The following is a 17,187-nucleotide window of genomic DNA, read 5'->3' as shown; positions in this document are numbered from 1 at the left end:
AACGAAAATATTACACGTGCACATAACCCGAAATTACTGTAAAGCTAAGGGTAATGTTGTATACCTCTGTATATATAAGAGATGTGAAATATAAACCATTGTCATAACATATTAGAATTGCAATTCATTTACCATATATAGTCGAGTATAAGTCAAGTTTTTCGGCACATTTTTTGTGCTAAAAAAACCCAACTCGACTTATACTCGAGTCAATGTCTGTATTATGGCAACTTACATTGCCATAATACAGACAGGGGGCTGTGGGGGCTGCAGAGAACGTTTACTTACCTCTCCTGCAGCTCCTGTCAGCTCCCTCCTCCTCCGCGCCGGTCCGTTCAGCTCCTCTGTCAGCTCCCACTGTAAGTCTCTCGAGAGCCGCGGGGTCATAGCGCGGCTCTCGCGAGACTTACACTGTGGGACTTGCAGAGGGAGCTGACCGGACCGGCGCGGAGGAGGAGGGAGCTGACAGGAGCCGCAGGAGAGGTAAGCGCTCTCTGCCAGCCCCAGGGCCGGTGCAAGGATTTTTGGCGCCCTAGGCAAAAGAAAAGTTTGCCGCCCCCCCATGTGACATCACAATGCCCCACCCATATGATCTGCCATGTTAACTAACGCCAGTGCTGCAGTGCCGCCGTGTTTACATTAAAAGGCCTGCAGGGACAGGCTATAGACACCAGAACCACTACATTAAGCTGAAGTGGTTCTGGAGACTATAGTGTTTCTTTAATGTGAGGTAAATTAGAGATTAGTGTCACGAATAATATACTAGATTGCCTACTTACAACCAGATGAGGATGATGGGCTCTAACTGCAGTCTGGCTCCACTGGTCTGGTGTAGAACAGGCTCGATTGAGCAGGGTCCTCTTCAACCTATTGTTCCTGTGAGTTTATTTGTAATTGTCCTATTTATAGTTAAATCCCCTCTCATAATATTGTAAAGCGCTATGGAATCTGTTGGCGCTATATAAATGGCAATAATAATAATAATAATAATAATAATAACTGTGGTCACAAAAATCAATGTTCTGGGAGAACGGGAAGCAGCTCCATTTTTTGGGGTCCTTTACACAGCTCAAGGTCTGGGTCCCAGGGTCACACCTTCATGTTCCACCAATGAGTTTGTTCACAGGGGTTGGAGTGTGTAGGGGATGTCCTGATATGTGTGTAAGGAATGCATTGTGTGAATCTGTGTTTGTATGTGTAAGGGCTGCAAGGTATGTTTCTGTGTATGTACGGGATGCAGTGTGTGCATCTGTAAGGGGTGCATTGAGTGTGTGTAAGGAATGCATTGTGTGTTTCTGTGTGTGCAAGGGATGCATTGTGTGTAAGGGTTGCATTGCTTATGTGTGTGTGTCTGTGTGTGTAATGCATTGTGTGTTTTTCTGTGTGTAAGGGGTGCATTGTGTGTGTGTGTGTGTGTGATGGGTGTCAATCTCTCCCCCCATCCCTTGTCACTCTCTTTTCCCCCCTCTCCCTCCCTTGTCCCTCTCTTCTCCCCCCTCCTTTGTCACTATCTTCTCCCCCCTTGTCCCTCTCTTCTCCCCCCCTCCCTTGTCACTCTCTTCTCCCCTGCTTGTTCCTCTCTTCTCCCCCTCCCTTGTCACTCTCTTCTCCCCTCGCCACTCTCATTCCCCCTCCCTCCCCATCAATTCCCCTCCCTGTCAATTTCTTCCCCCCCTCCCTTTCATTTTATTCCCCCCTTTCAATTTATCCTCCCCTCCCTTTCAATTTATCCCCCCACCCCCCCCTGTCAATTTATTCCCCCCTTTCAATTCGGCCCTCCCTTTCAATTTATCCCCCCTCCCTTTCAATTTATCCCCCCACCCTCCCTGTCAATTTATCCCCCCCTTTCAACCCTCCCCTCCCTTTCAATTTATCCCCCCACCTTTCAATTCTCCCCCCCTTTCAATGTATCCCCCCTTTCAATCCCTCCCTCTCAATTTATCCCACCCCTTTCAATTTATCCCTCCCCCCTTTCAATTCATCCCCCCTTTCAATTCCCCACACTTCCTGTCAATTTATCCCCCCCCCCTTTCAATCCCCCCTCCCTTTCAATTTATCCCCCCCTTTCAATTCCCCCTCCCTCCCTGTTTCTTTCTCCCCCCCTCCCCACCTCTATTGTAGCGTGGCCGAGCTCTGTATGGTCCGCGGGTACAGGGAGCTTTTGTTTCCTGTACCCGGCCGGACTAAAAGGAAGTGGACACTGAGTGGTACAGGAGACAGATGCTCCCTGTACCCGCGGACCATACAGGGCTCGGCCATGCTACAGTGAGGGAGTGACAGGAGGGCGCGCTGAGCGCTCATGCCCTCATGGACGCACCAGCCCGGGCAAAGCTGCAGCCGCCTGAGGCTCTCTGCAGAGCGCTCGGGCGGCTGCAGCATGAGGGGGGCCGGCGCTCCTGGCGGCACCCCTTCCCAAGGGGCGCCCTAGGCGGCTGCCTAGTCCGCCTTACAGGTAGCGCTGACCCTGGCCAGCCCCCCTCCACTGAACTGCCAATGCCACTGGACCACCAGGGAGTAGCAAGCAGGGAGGGGGGACGAATAAAAATTAAATAATAATAAAATAATAATACTTACTCCCCTGTTGCCCGTGCCTCATAACATGCTTCCACACAGCCATTCACAATTTGTCCACCTAATCTGTAGTACCAAATGCATAGGACACACAGGGAAAAGTATGATCCAGCTAATTTAGAACTTGTTAGCACTGTTGATCACTTGATGTCTTGATTACACACGCTAGTGCTTATACTATAACATTGCGCTGAATAACTCAATGTCTAAGCTAATCAAAGAATTATACTGTCGCAATCTTGTTTTATTTTTTGTTTTTTTAACAAAAAAATGTGCCAGACTATTGATAACCGCAACCTGTAAAGCAAATGTTTATAATTATACTCTGATATCTCTGTTGCGGCGTGCCAGAGCTTACTGTTCCTTTTGTGCACACCAAAAATAAAGAATTAACCCCTTAAGGACCAAACTTCTGGAATAAAAGGGAATCATGACATGTCATACATGTCATGTGTCCTTAAGGGGTTAAAAAAGAAAAATAATAATACTTAAAAAATAATAATAAAAAAATTATTAAAATAATTTAAAAAAAATAATAATAAAAATGCCCACCCCACACCAAGGCTCTGCAACACATACAAAAACACACACTGCATCACACACACTCACACTGCATTCATATAAACACACTGCACTCATACACACATTGCACTCATATGCACATACTGCACTCATACACACTGCACACTGCACTCGTATACACACACTGCATTCATATATACACACACTGCATTCATACACACATTCATACACACACACTGCACTCATACACACACTGCACTCATACACACACTGCACTCATACACACACTGAATTCATACACACACTGCACTCATACACACACACTGCATTCATACACACACACACACTGCATTCATTCACACACACTGCATTCATTCACACACACTGCACTCATACACACACTGCATCCATACACACACACTGCACTCATACACACACTGCATCCATACACACACACTGAACTCATACACACACACACTGCATTCATTATATACACACACTGTAAATAAATATTCAATTAATATACTTTTTTTAGGATCTAATTTTATTTAGAAATTTACCAGTAGCTGCTGCATTTCCCACCCTAGTCTTATACTCGAGTCAATAGGTTTTTCCGTTTTTTGGGGGTAAAATTAGGGGCCTCGCTTATATTCGGGTCGGCTTATACTCGAGTATATACGGTACTTGCTATACACTGATCAGCCACAATATTAAAACCGCCGGCCTAATATCATGTAGGTCCCCCTCATCTAGGCATCTAGGTACTCCACAGGTACCACAAGACCTCTGAATGTGTCCTGTGCTATCTGGCACCGAGACATTAGCAGTAGATCCTTTAAGTCCTGCAAGTTGTGAGATGGGGCCTCCGTGGATCATTTGATGTTTCCAGCACATCTCAATTGGAATACTGGAGTGTTCAGAATGCCCTGGAATGTTTATGTTGATTTGAGCATTTATTTAATGTTTGTTTTATGTTACCCTGTTAGGCCTGGATTTAAAACTTCTGAAATATGCATTTCACATCATTTCTTTCACAAATCAAGTAAGAATAAGGTAAAAAAAATAAGTAAGCAATAGAGAGAACAAGAGTAATTTAGATTTTTATTTTCCTCTGTTCGTCCTTCTTTTGGTCACTTTGATTCATGAATAAAATCAACATTTAATGGCTTTCCCCCATTCCCCCAACCTTCAACCATCTACTTTTTTTGGACAAAACTGCTAATCACAAATCAAATGAAATGGTTTTATACATTGCCCGTTTTGTTTGTTTTGTGATTCATCCATATTGCATTTCAGAATTTTTAGGCAAACTACTAATCATTTAAAATTCAGATGAATTGCAATTTGGATGACATTGAATGCACAGTAGGGTTACCCAGCTCTTGATTGATAGTTTTAAAAATAATGTCTAGTTGATAGTATTGGTGCCATACAATATTTCTCTTAGAATCATTTACAAATTATATTTCTTAGAATAGAACTTCTTGAGTAACGTATTATGTTGGTTATTTCATTTAGATATGGGATCTGTTTTATTCTTAACGTAAGAATTATCTGCTCTAACTCCTATGGGATTACACATACTGAGTGAATGTTTTTCAAGAGTGTTATAGTGACTCTGGTACATTAAACATGTTAAATATGTTACGATTACTCTCTGCATTGTATGTTAGCATGAAATCACAATCCAGAAAGCTGATATGCTGTTCTATGGTTTTGAAGAAAATAACATAATGTGCATGTTTGTTTGTTTGTTTGGTTATCAATGTATATCTATGTTTTAATTTTATGTTGTATGTAGTCTATAAAAAAAATTGTATCTTTAAGGACTTTTAAAAAGACCCCAGGTTTGGCAAGAAACCTGAACCTTTAGCTAATACCATCCTCATATTCAAAGTAGTTATGGTATTACAGATGTACTATAGAATACGTATTATAGACGTACATGTAGTTTTATGTTATAGCCTTATATGGTGTTATATATTATAGACTCGTATCATGACAGCCTTGACTGGATAAAGTCCTTATCTTAGCAGTGAAACTAAGAGTATTTAACAAGAGACTCGCCCGACCTCCTTTCAAAAGACGTTAATTGCAGACTGACAATGAGACCAGGGTATAAATGTTACAGAGAGAGGCTACAGAGTGGTAAAATGAAGGATGTTTCCTTATTATGTAATAATAGTGATCACCATGTTAAAGTCTCTATGTGATATCACAATAAATAGGTTACATCATTAAATAAATAAATAAATAATGTCATGGAAGGTTTCTATAAGACTTGTGTACAGATGGGATGGAATTTTCATGGGGATTTGTTTCATCTGAAAACATAAAAATTATTCATGTAAGCTGAATATAGTTCTTAGTTTGGACATGGGTTTTTTATTGCAAACTAAACTCAGACAAACCAATTTCATTTTTCATTTTTAATTTCAATTTCATTCATTGCCAGTGGCTAAGAAGTTAAAAATAAAAAAAGTAGTGAGGGGATCTCTCCACGGCCTACTTACCCTGAGGAGTTAAAGTTATTCTGTGAGATTATTTAAGGAGTAGTATCTTCTGAACTACATGATTAATAAAAGCCTATGAAGGCCTATATACCCCTTTATTAGTATTAAGGAGATTTGAAACCTCTCTCATGCCCCCATCTGCCAGTCTACAGTTCGGGACATATCTAGTAAGAAGCAAGTAGCCAGTGACTGCTCATAGACTGGGTAGTTAATACAATAAACGGGGGTCTTGACACAGTGTAAATTTTAAACCTCCCCTGTTAGCTAAGGGGCCCCAAGCCACCCTAAATCTAAAAAAAAGAAATACCTGCTTAACCCTCTCAGTATAATGACTGCGTGAGGAGCCCAATAAACTCCTTTTACAATTATTAAAGGGACTCTCCAGAGCCAGGAAAACTAACAATTTTCCATGCACTGCAGGTCCCCTCTCCCTCCCATCCCCCATCCCAAGTTCCCCTTCAATGCCGCGCACGCGCATGAGACCTCCCCATAGGAAAGCATTGAAAACGCTGGAGGTCCTTACATAGCGTGAGGATGTCCAGCGACATTATAGCACACTTTTCATGTGCTATAAACACGGAAGTGCCCTCTAGTGGCTGTCTACTTTATGAAAACTGCAATAATTACAGTTGCAGGGTTAAGGGTAGTGGGAGTGTGCACCCAGACCACTCAAATGGGCATGAGGTAGTCTGGGTGCCTGGAGTGTCCCTTTAAGAAAGATACACACTTTACACGTACAACATTTCCTAAATCCATTTGTGTTAATCTTGCTTCTTTTGTCCCTTTTAATTTTTGAGACATCCTAGGGGTGAAGGACATCTTCAGATTTTTGGCTTTCCACAATATTACAGGATAGTTCTCTTAGGTGTTTCACCTTTCTGTATTATTTTCTTCCCCAACCCCCCTTCCAGCAGACACAGTTCTATTTTCGGACTGATTTTTGTGGTATGTCTACAACTTATTGTGCATTTTGGCATACCCTGTTATTTATGAGGTTTTCCTGCTATTTGGATGTCATGTTCTACTTTTGTATGTAATAGAGATAATAATAAAGATCCATAAAGATGGAGTGATGTTAAAAAAGTACCTACCTTAACCCCTTAAGGACTGAGCCAAATGTACACCTTGTGATCAAAACAAAACGTAAACTAAACCTTGAATTTGACTATCTGTTTGCTCAGGCGTAATTCACCTCTTTCATATTATGTGCACCCACACGTTTTATAGATCATTTTATTCAGGAGAAACAGGGCTTTCATTTAACATCAAATATGCAGCTATGAAACATAATTTAATATGAATAAAATATAAAATAAATGGGAGAAAATAAGAATTTTTAAAACAAATTTAGTTCCATGTGACATTTTAACTGTGAATGTCATAATACTGTTTGCTTTTACTGCAATAAAATACACATATTTGTATTCAGCAATGTCTCGTGTAAAACAGTATCCCCTATGTACAGGTTTTATGGTGTTTTGGGAAGTTACAGGGTCAAATATAGCATGATAATTTTTTTTAGTTTTTTTCACATTTAAATTTACCAGATTGGTTACATTGCAATTGAGACCGTATGGTAGCCCAGGAATGAGAATTACCCCCATGACGGCATACCATTTGCAAAGTAGACAATGCAAGGTATTGCAAATGGGGTATGTTCAGTCTCTTTTAGTAGCCACTTGGTCACAAACACTGGCCAAATTTAGTGTTAATATTTGTTTGTGTGTGAAAAATGCAAAAAACTAATTTAAACACCAATTTTGGCCAGTGTTTGTGACTAAGTGGCTACTAAAAAAGACTGAACATACCCCATTTGCAATACCTTGGGTTGTCGACTTTTGCAAATGGTATGCCATCATGGGGGTAATTCTCATTCCTGGGCTACCATACGGTCTCAAAGGCAATGTAACCAATCTGGCGAACTTCAATGTGAAAAAACTGAAACACAAGCCTTATATTTGAGGCTGTAACTTTTGAAAACACCATAAAACCTGTACATGGGGGGTACTGTTATACAAAGGAGACTTTGCTGAACACAAATATTAGTGTTTCAAAACTGTAAAATGTATCGCAACAATTATATCATCCATGTAAGTGCCATTTGTATGTGAAAAATGCAAAAAAATATCACTTTCACTGACATATCATCATTGTAATACATTTTACTGTTTTGAAACACTAATATTTGTATTCAGCAAAATCTTCTGAGTAAAACAGTACCCCCCATGTATAGGTTTTAGGGTGTCTTGGAAAGTTACAGCGCTAAATATAGTGCTAGCAAATTAATATCCCTGGAATTTCGTCCTGGGTTGTCAGGCAGGTCCCAGATATTGTAATTAATAAAATGACCTAATTATGTAAAATTATGACATAAATATATATATATATATATATATATATATAGAATTTTGATATATATATATATATATATATATTTTTTTTTTTAAGAATTTTTATTTATATATAGTTATATATAAGTATATATACTTATATATATATATAGATATATATATTATTTGGTTCTACGTATATTTTGATATCTATATATATATATATATATATATATATATATATGTCCAGGTACTTGCACTCCTGTAGTTACAAAGTAGAGCCCGGTGCTTGTCAAGCATGTAGAATATAGCAAAATAGTAGAAAATAGCACTCCAAGGACCTCAAAGAAATATGTAGTGAAAGAATAACTTAGCTTTTATTCAGCAACCGCCACAAATATCAACGTTTCAGTTCTTGTGCAGAACTTTCGTCAGGATAAGGAGCAGAACATAAACCAACACATATAACAATAAATTACAAATTACATAAGTACATTGTATTGAATACAGGTGGTGCTTACCCCTCTCCCATTGGAGTCCCCATGGAGATTCTCAGAAAAAACGCCAGAAAAAAACGCGGTTAAAATTAACCTCTGTGTGTGTATTCTGCAGCTGGATCAGCTTTGCAGTCTGACCTCGCGTTCCAGTGGGTGCCGTGGCCGTCAGCTGGAACGCGGTAAGGTTTGTTGACATGTTGCCATAGCAACATGTTGCTCGTGTCTGGCTGGGCGGGGACATACAGTGTATGGGAGGGGAGAAGAGCGATCGGTAAACACTGCCGATCTCAAACATGATGTTCAGTATAAGCAGGGAGCTAAAACGGACATTTGTGGCAAAATGACCCATAGTGCTATGCATAGCACATGAAGGGGGTCTATGCAGAGTACAAAAAAAGGGCTCTATGCTCCTAATGTAATAAAGGAGTCCAGGGGATGATAATAAAACCGGACTCCAGAACTCATCAGAAGCCTGAATACTTTGATGTATTCATGCTGTCTAACTAATGTGGAGGTGAATGTATTAAGAGGGAGGAGTCAAAGGATTCACAGTGCTTACTGACAGTGCTGATTGTATCTGTACTGTGGGGTAAAAGCAAATAAAGGCTCTATGTGTAAAACGCTGGATAAGCAGTGTCTACTTGCAAAAGTGAATTATAGTATACCTTGCATATGTCTGAGTATACAGATTTGGAGGAAAATATACGTAGGGAATAGATGTTACAATAATACACATGCTTGTCCCCTCCTAAGAGTCCTATTACTTAGTCTCTGAGCCTAATCATGCTATGTCATACATAATATATCCAAAGCTTTGTTAGCCAAAAACAAATCATAATGTCCATATGTGTAAACTGAATATATGCATATACTGTATAATGCAGTACATATAAATACTGTTCACAGGACAATATATGTGAGCAAAATTGAAAAGGTCTAAGTTGCATCACTGACCAATGGTACAAAGAGTTCAATATCCAAATATAGTTAGTTACTAAGGAGGAATAATGTTAATAGACATTAGTGCCAAGAAAATAGATATAGTAAATATATACAGTAAATATATACAGTAATGTCCTAATTACTAGAACTCATGGATGATATCCAAAGTCAAGGAATATTATCGCTCTCTGGGGCCGTCCAATCAAAGAAAGATACCCAATGTGTATTTTTCATTAAGTCATTTTACCCCACTCCCTCTAGCATGTAAGCTCATTGAGCAGGGCCCTCAACCCCTCTGCTCCTGTGTGTCCAACTTGTCTGGTTACAACTACATGTCTGTTCGTCCACCCATTGTAAAGCGCTGCGGAATTTGACGGCGCTCTATAAATATAATAATAATAATAATAATAATAATATAGAGATTAACTCACTTTCCCACCATTCCAACACTGCCATCTCCATGCTTTGTAGTTGTTACTCTTCATTTAATACTCACCTCTGGTAATTCTCCACCCCTCCATCTTTGTTCTTCTTCGATTTGCCCTGGTTGGCATGCATCCCTAAGCAGGGCATATCTCACCAGTGATCTCGGCATGCTGGCTTCGTTGCATGACAGTTGTCCCATAATGATAATATATTTCATCACGTTCTTTGTATGCTTGTTTTTTTGCATATTTAGTTGATGTTTCCCCAACAATATTTCTGAAATGGTTTTCACATTGTTTTATTTAAATCAAGATAAATCCCTTGTAAATAATGCTGCATTCTCTTATGTTGGTACATAGCTATATTATTTTAAAGTATGGTTTAAGGCAAAGTTGTTTCTCCATGGTGTAGAATACACTTCTGAATCAGATAAATAGGAATATGGGGCTTTATTTACTAAACTGTATTTCCAATGAAAAGCAATTGTTCAACTCGATGAGACTCTGCCAACAACATTTAAATAGATTTTTAGCAGGACACAGGCTTTAAATCGAGCTTGTCGCAGTCACTGATACCTTTCTCTTAACTCTTTAACTCTTTAACAAGCCAATTGGAACCTTGGCTGTCCCTAAATTCAAGGTACGCTGGTGTGTTTAGCTGGGAATTTGAGGAAGGTTTTGACATCCAAAATGATTGTTCTTGCTTTGTTTTCTTATTAATTCTACATCTCATTCTACTGAGGGAATACGCTATTTAGTAAACAAATTAAGTGCTTCAATGGTCACTCTACACAATAACCCCATGACATTTTGTTTTTTCTCGTTTATGGCAGAACAATATAAATCCATACACATTTTTTTGTTTGTTCATTTTACCTTTCCACTAGCATATTTCAAACATCTTTGGTAGCATGGAGAGGCAGATTCATGTATCATAGCCTGGAAACGATTCTGAGGGCTAAGGAGTACTAACTTTTGCTGTTACTGGAAAAGCACATTTTTTCTAAAATACTTATTTTTTTCTTGCTCCAGGCAAAAAGAAAAACGTCAATGCATCAAACTGACAGATCAATGTTCTAAAGAGAGAATTACTAAACAGGCATAGTGTTCTACTTATCGGTCTGGTTATTTTATATGATATCAAAGTGTCATTTACAGGATGTATACACAAGTATTTATTAACTTCTTGTACGAACAACCTGTGTGGGCTTTCCCAGAATTCTATTTCGAAAACTAGAACTGATGTTATAATTCAGCAAAAAATTGGACTATATCGGAGCGCTAAACAACACTTAGGTCTCAAATGGAAAAAAAAGGAACCTAGTGCCTATATTATAAAAACAATAATCAAATAAAAATATGTGAAAATAATTCTGAAACACACTTCGATGGATACCTTTCACCACATCTCAAAGCATGGTTATAATCAATATGAAGTGGAGCGATGTTTAGGTGCATACCACATGCACAGATAGAAAACAAATAGCCATAATACTTATGATCCCAGTATATGGCAATCCCAAACTCAGGGTAATATAGGGCATGAGAGAAAAAATAGAGAAATAGCAATACTAGTGCAGATCCGTTGGAGGTAATTGGCTGCACATACAGTGATCAGAATATAGTCAGATCCACTATAATAGCTGGTAAGCTTATATTAAAATAACAATTTTATTCAGATAAAAAGTACAAAAATCATAAAACAAAGTGCTTACATGTACTATATAACCCTGAGTTTGGGAACATAAGTATTATGGCTATTTGTTTTCTATCTGTGCGTATGGTATGGGGTTTTCCACCTAAACATCGCTCCACTTTTTATTGATTATAACTATAATGTGATAATTCAATTATTAATCCAAAGTGAAATATTTGAGGGGAATTAATTATGAAAAAAAAAGTGGAGAACAAACTCCAAAATTGGAATAAAAATATTTTAGATCATAAAATGAACAGCAAGCTTAAAATGTATCTGTAAGGGTAAGCCAGACAGTCAAAGTGACAGACATCACATCCACAAAGGGGATTATAGTGAGATACGGGTGGCTTTTGTACAGAGGTCATCTTCTTCAAGGCTCTTGTAAGAGTGATATAAAAAAACAAACACAATGAGCGCAAAAACCTCTGTGTTTCGGTGTCAAACAATATTCACTTATAGTGAACAGAGAGAGAAAGGAAACCGCGCCCTTATTTTGATACGAACATACGTACTCAAATCCTTATGGTCGTATAATGGTAGACCTCAAAAAAAGAGAAATAAACAAAACAATAGTGTAACCCTGTAAATATTCTGGAAACAATAAAAAGCAAGTAAGGTAGTACACTCACATTTAGCAGAGCTAAATACAGAGCTCTGCTGTTTTAGCGCGTAGACGGAATGATCCCCGTCCTAGGATAAATATGAGGTAGTCCACGTCTTGATGGTCTCAAACAGAGAAAACAGACAGGAAAATCCACATAGTGTAGTATATACTGGTATAAATATAAATGGTAAGTGAATAGAAAATATCGTACTCACATTTACTAGAGCGTGCCTCGCTCTAGTTAATAGCGCATAGGTGGTATAATCCCCACCAAGGAATAAAGATGTAAACCAGGAGCAAAATATAATGGAAATCTCAGAGTAGTAAAAAAGTTAAGATTATAACTATTTATTATACATATAAATCAGTAAAAAACAATATATATAGAATACTCAATGAGAAAGTCCATAAAAAATCCACTTTACGCGTTTCACCTATAGAGGCTTCTTCAGAAGTGTGGATGAAGTCCTGGTAATGTCCAAATATATATGCAAGACAATAAGAGTAATTAGCTTCATGTGGTAGAGAATTAGTTTACTTACTGTATCCTGGTTTCGCGCGCGCTGTCAAACCGGAAGTGACGCGGCGCCATATTAACCAATCATAGGCTTAAGGAAGTGAGTTGTTCTAACCACCGGTGGAACGCACGCGTCATACCGGAAGTGACGCGGCGTATCAGGACGGTGGTAATCTATGCGTTTCAGCGTGGAACGCATGTCCTAAACGGACCAATCATGGGGCCATAATAACCTTCCATGCATCAAGGGGAAATACTGTCCGCATGTCTGCATTAGCAGATTCAATACAAATGTCCATGGAAACACTGTTTGTGTGTATGCCTCAGCAGATTCAACACAGAAGTCCATATTCAAAAGAACAATTGGCATATCGATACAATGGCTCAGCATATAGTATTCTTAAAGCAAAAGCATAATTCAAAACAGAATATGAGCCAAAATAGTGCGATCTGATAGTATGTGGTACAAAAAAATACACAAATAAGACATAATAGTAGTGTCTGAATGTAAAGAAAATTAGGAATTAGAAATTAAACAGAAACAAACATAAAAAGCTGTACTAATATAAATACAGAGCATACATATTAATATTTTCAACAATGTGTGCGTATTAAGGATACATGAGATGCACATAGAATGTGAGTGCAATCACAATTAGTAATCAGCATATACATATGTATATATAAGTATAAGCATCCATATAAACTGAAAAGAGTAGAAAAAGGTTATATATATAATTGACACTGTAAACCACATGAAAAATAAGTGGTAATGATGGATAAAAAATATATAAATAAAAATAAGTATAAAAATAAAAATAAAATTTAAAATGATGGAAATAAAAGAGAGACCTGTAATATAAATCGGTGACCATATACTAAAATGCAAAATGTAAGAAACTTGATGTATGCATGCATATATATACATATATATACGAGAAAAACATAAAAAACGAAGGGTATAAAAAGAGGAGGAGAGGGGATGGGAATAAAAAAATTGATACTATTAAAAAAGAGAAAAAAACAGCAACTGGTTAATAATAAATAAGAAAAATATATATAGGGAGCGGACATAAAAAATCTTATACAAAATTAAAAAGATCAAAGTCGATATTTAATCCGTTGGGATGTAATGTATCAATTTTGAATACCCATTCCATCTCTTTTTGGCCAATTTTTTTAATAAAATCGCCTCCTCTCCAATGGCTTTTTACTATAGCAATTCCCATAAATGTGAGAAATTTGGGATCATTGTTGTGTTTACAGAAGTGAGCAGACACTGAATGTTTTTCGTATTTCTTTTCAATGTTTCTACAGTGTTCTGCTATGCGTATTTTTAATGGTCTAATGGTGCGACCAATGTATTGGAGGCCACAAGGGCATTCCAATAAATAAATGACATTTTTGCTTTCACAGGTGATAATCTCTTTGATATTAAAAATCTTATTATTATTATTTGACTTAAAAGTGGACCTTCTTTTTTCTGTTGGTTTTGTTTTTTTGCAAGCTATGCAATTGTTACATTTAAAAAAGCCATTGGCGAGGGGTAAAAAATCCTTCATGGGTTTACCTCCTATTTGATCTTTAGTGTAGTTGTTCGTCAGGTGCATTTTTAAATTCGGAGCACCTCTAAACACAATACGTGGTTTATTTGGAATTATACTTTTTAAAATAGGGTCTTCTTTTAGGAGGTGCCAATGTTTGTTCATTATTCTTTTTAGATGTTTGTTTTTATCATTGTAATCTAATACTATAGGTAGATTGACTTGGTTTTGTTGATGGGGTTTTGTTTTATGTATGAGCTCTTTTTGGTTGATCTCCAATGCTTGCTGTATGGTAGACTCTATTTGTTCTTTATTATAACCTTTATTTATCAGACAGTTTTTAATTTTATTCGCCTGCTCTAAAAAAACTTTATTGTCCGAACAGTTCCTCCTAAGTCTAGTGATCACCAATGGCTTTTTTAAATGTAACAATTGCATAGCTTGCAAAAAAACAAAACCAACAGAAAAAAGAAGGTCCACTTTTAAGTCAAATAATAATAATAAGATTTTTAATATCAAAGAGATTATCACCTGTGAAAGCAAAAATGTCATTTATTTATTGGAATGCCCTTGTGGCCTCCAATACATTGGTCGCACCATTAGACCATTAAAAATACGCATAGCAGAACACTGTAGAAACATTGAAAAGAAATACGAAAAACATTCAGTGTCTGCTCACTTCTGTAAACACAACAATGATCCCAAATTTCTCACATTTATGGGAATTGCTATAGTAAAAAGCCATTGGAGAGGAGGCGATTTTATTTAAAAAATTGGCCAAAAAGAGATGGAATGGGTATTCAAAATTGATACATTACATCCCAACGGATTAAATATCGACTTTGATCTTTTTAATTTTTTATAAGATTTTTTATGTCCGCTCCCTATATATATTTTTCTTATTTATTATTAACCAGTTGCTGTTTTTTTCTCTTTTTTAATAGTATCAATTTTTTTATTCCCATCCCCTCTCCTCCTCTTTTTATACCCTTCGTTTTTTATGTTTTTCTCGTATATATATGTATATATATGCATGCATACATCAAGTTTCTTACATTTTGCATTTTAGTATATGGTCACCGATTTATATTACAGGTCTCTCTTTTATTTCCATCATTTTAAATTTTATTTTTATTTTTATACTTATTTTTATTTATATATTTTTTATCCATCATTACCACTTATTTTTCATGTGGTTTACAGTGTCAATTATATATATAACCTTTTTCTACTCTTTTCAGTTTATATGGATGCTTATACTTATATATACATATGTATATGCTGATTACTAATTGTGATTGCACTCACATTCTATGTGCATCTCATGTATCCTTAATACGCACACATTGTTGAAAATATTAATATGTATGCTCTGTATTTATATTAGTACAGCTTTTTATGTTTGTTTCTGTTTAATTTCTAATTCCTAATTTTCTTTACATTCAGACACTACTATTATGTCTTATTTGTGTATTTTTTTGTACCACATACTATCAGATCGCACTATTTTGGCTCATATTCTGTTTTGAATTATGCTTTTGCTTTAAGAATACTATATGCTGAGCCATTGTATCGATATGCCAATTGTTCTTTTGAATATGGACTTCTGTGTTGAATCTGCTGAGGCATACACACAAACAGTGTTTCCATGGACATTTGTATTGAATCTGCTAATGCAGACATGCGGACAGTATTTCCCCTTGATGCATGGAAGGTTATTATGGCCCCATGATTGGTCCGTTTAGGACATGCGTTCCACGCTGAAACGCATAGATTACCACCGTCCTGATACGCCGCGTCACTTCCGGTATGACGCGTGCGTTCCACCGGTGGTTAGAACAACTCACTTCCTTAAGCCTATGATTGGTTAATATGGCGCCGCGTCACTTCCGGTTTGACAGCGCGCGCGAAACCAGGATACAGTAAGTAAACTAATTCTCTACCACATGAAGCTAATTACTCTTATTGTCTTGCATATATATTTGGACATTACCAAGACTTCATCCACACTTCTGAAGAAGCCTCTATAGGTGAAACGCGTAAAGTGGATTTTTTATGGACTTTCTCATTGAGTATTCTATATATATTGTTTTTTACTGATTTATATGTATAATAAATAGTTATAATCTTAACTTTTTTACTACTCTGAGATTTCCATTATATTTTGCTCCTGGTTTACATCTTTATTCCTTGGTGGGGATTATACCACCTATGCGCTATTAACTAGAGCGAGGCACGCTCTAGTAAATGTGAGTACGATATTTTCTATTCACTTACCATTTATATTTATACCAGTATATACTACACTATGTGGATTTTCCTGTCTGTTTTCTCTGTTTGAGACCATCAAGACGTGGACTACCTCATATTTATCCTAGGACGGGGATCATTCCGTCTACGCGCTAAAACAGCAGAGCTCTGTATTTAGCTCTGCTAAATGTGAGTGTACTACCTTACTTGCTTTTTATTGTTTCCAGAATATTTACAGGGTTACACTATTGTTTTGTTTATTTCTCTTTTTTTGAGGTCTACCATTATACGACCATAAGGATTTGAGTACGTATGTTCGTATCAAAATAAGGGCGCGGTTTCCTTTCTCTCTCTGTTCACCATTATTTTATCACAAGGTGGGGAATCCTTGTGCTGGTCACTGCTGCCCACTTTACATCACTCGTACTACTATAGCGAGCGCCTATACCTTGTTTGTCTAATATTCACTTATACTTGCACAGAAATTCCTAATACTGGTCCCGGAGTTCTATATAAAACAAACATAAAAGAGACAGACCCAGTGCAATATATAAATACAATTATAAATCCAATTAAAACTCTAAAAGACTCAAACTCACACAAGATGAATGCCACTCAACACTCTCAAGCACAGGGGGATCAGTCCCTTGAGTGCGTGGGGTCCAATGTTTCAATAGAGTTACAGACTCACCACAAAAAAAGATATCAGCTCAAATCTTTATTCCAAACATCATTGTTAAAACATGTCACTCCCCAGCAAGTGTATAGGCTCA

This window comes from Pelobates fuscus, chromosome 4 (assembly GCF_036172605.1).
Source record: "Pelobates fuscus isolate aPelFus1 chromosome 4, aPelFus1.pri, whole genome shotgun sequence".
Classification (NCBI taxonomy): domain Eukaryota; kingdom Metazoa; phylum Chordata; class Amphibia; order Anura; family Pelobatidae; genus Pelobates; species Pelobates fuscus.
Note: the sequence above shows the minus strand (reverse complement) of the source record.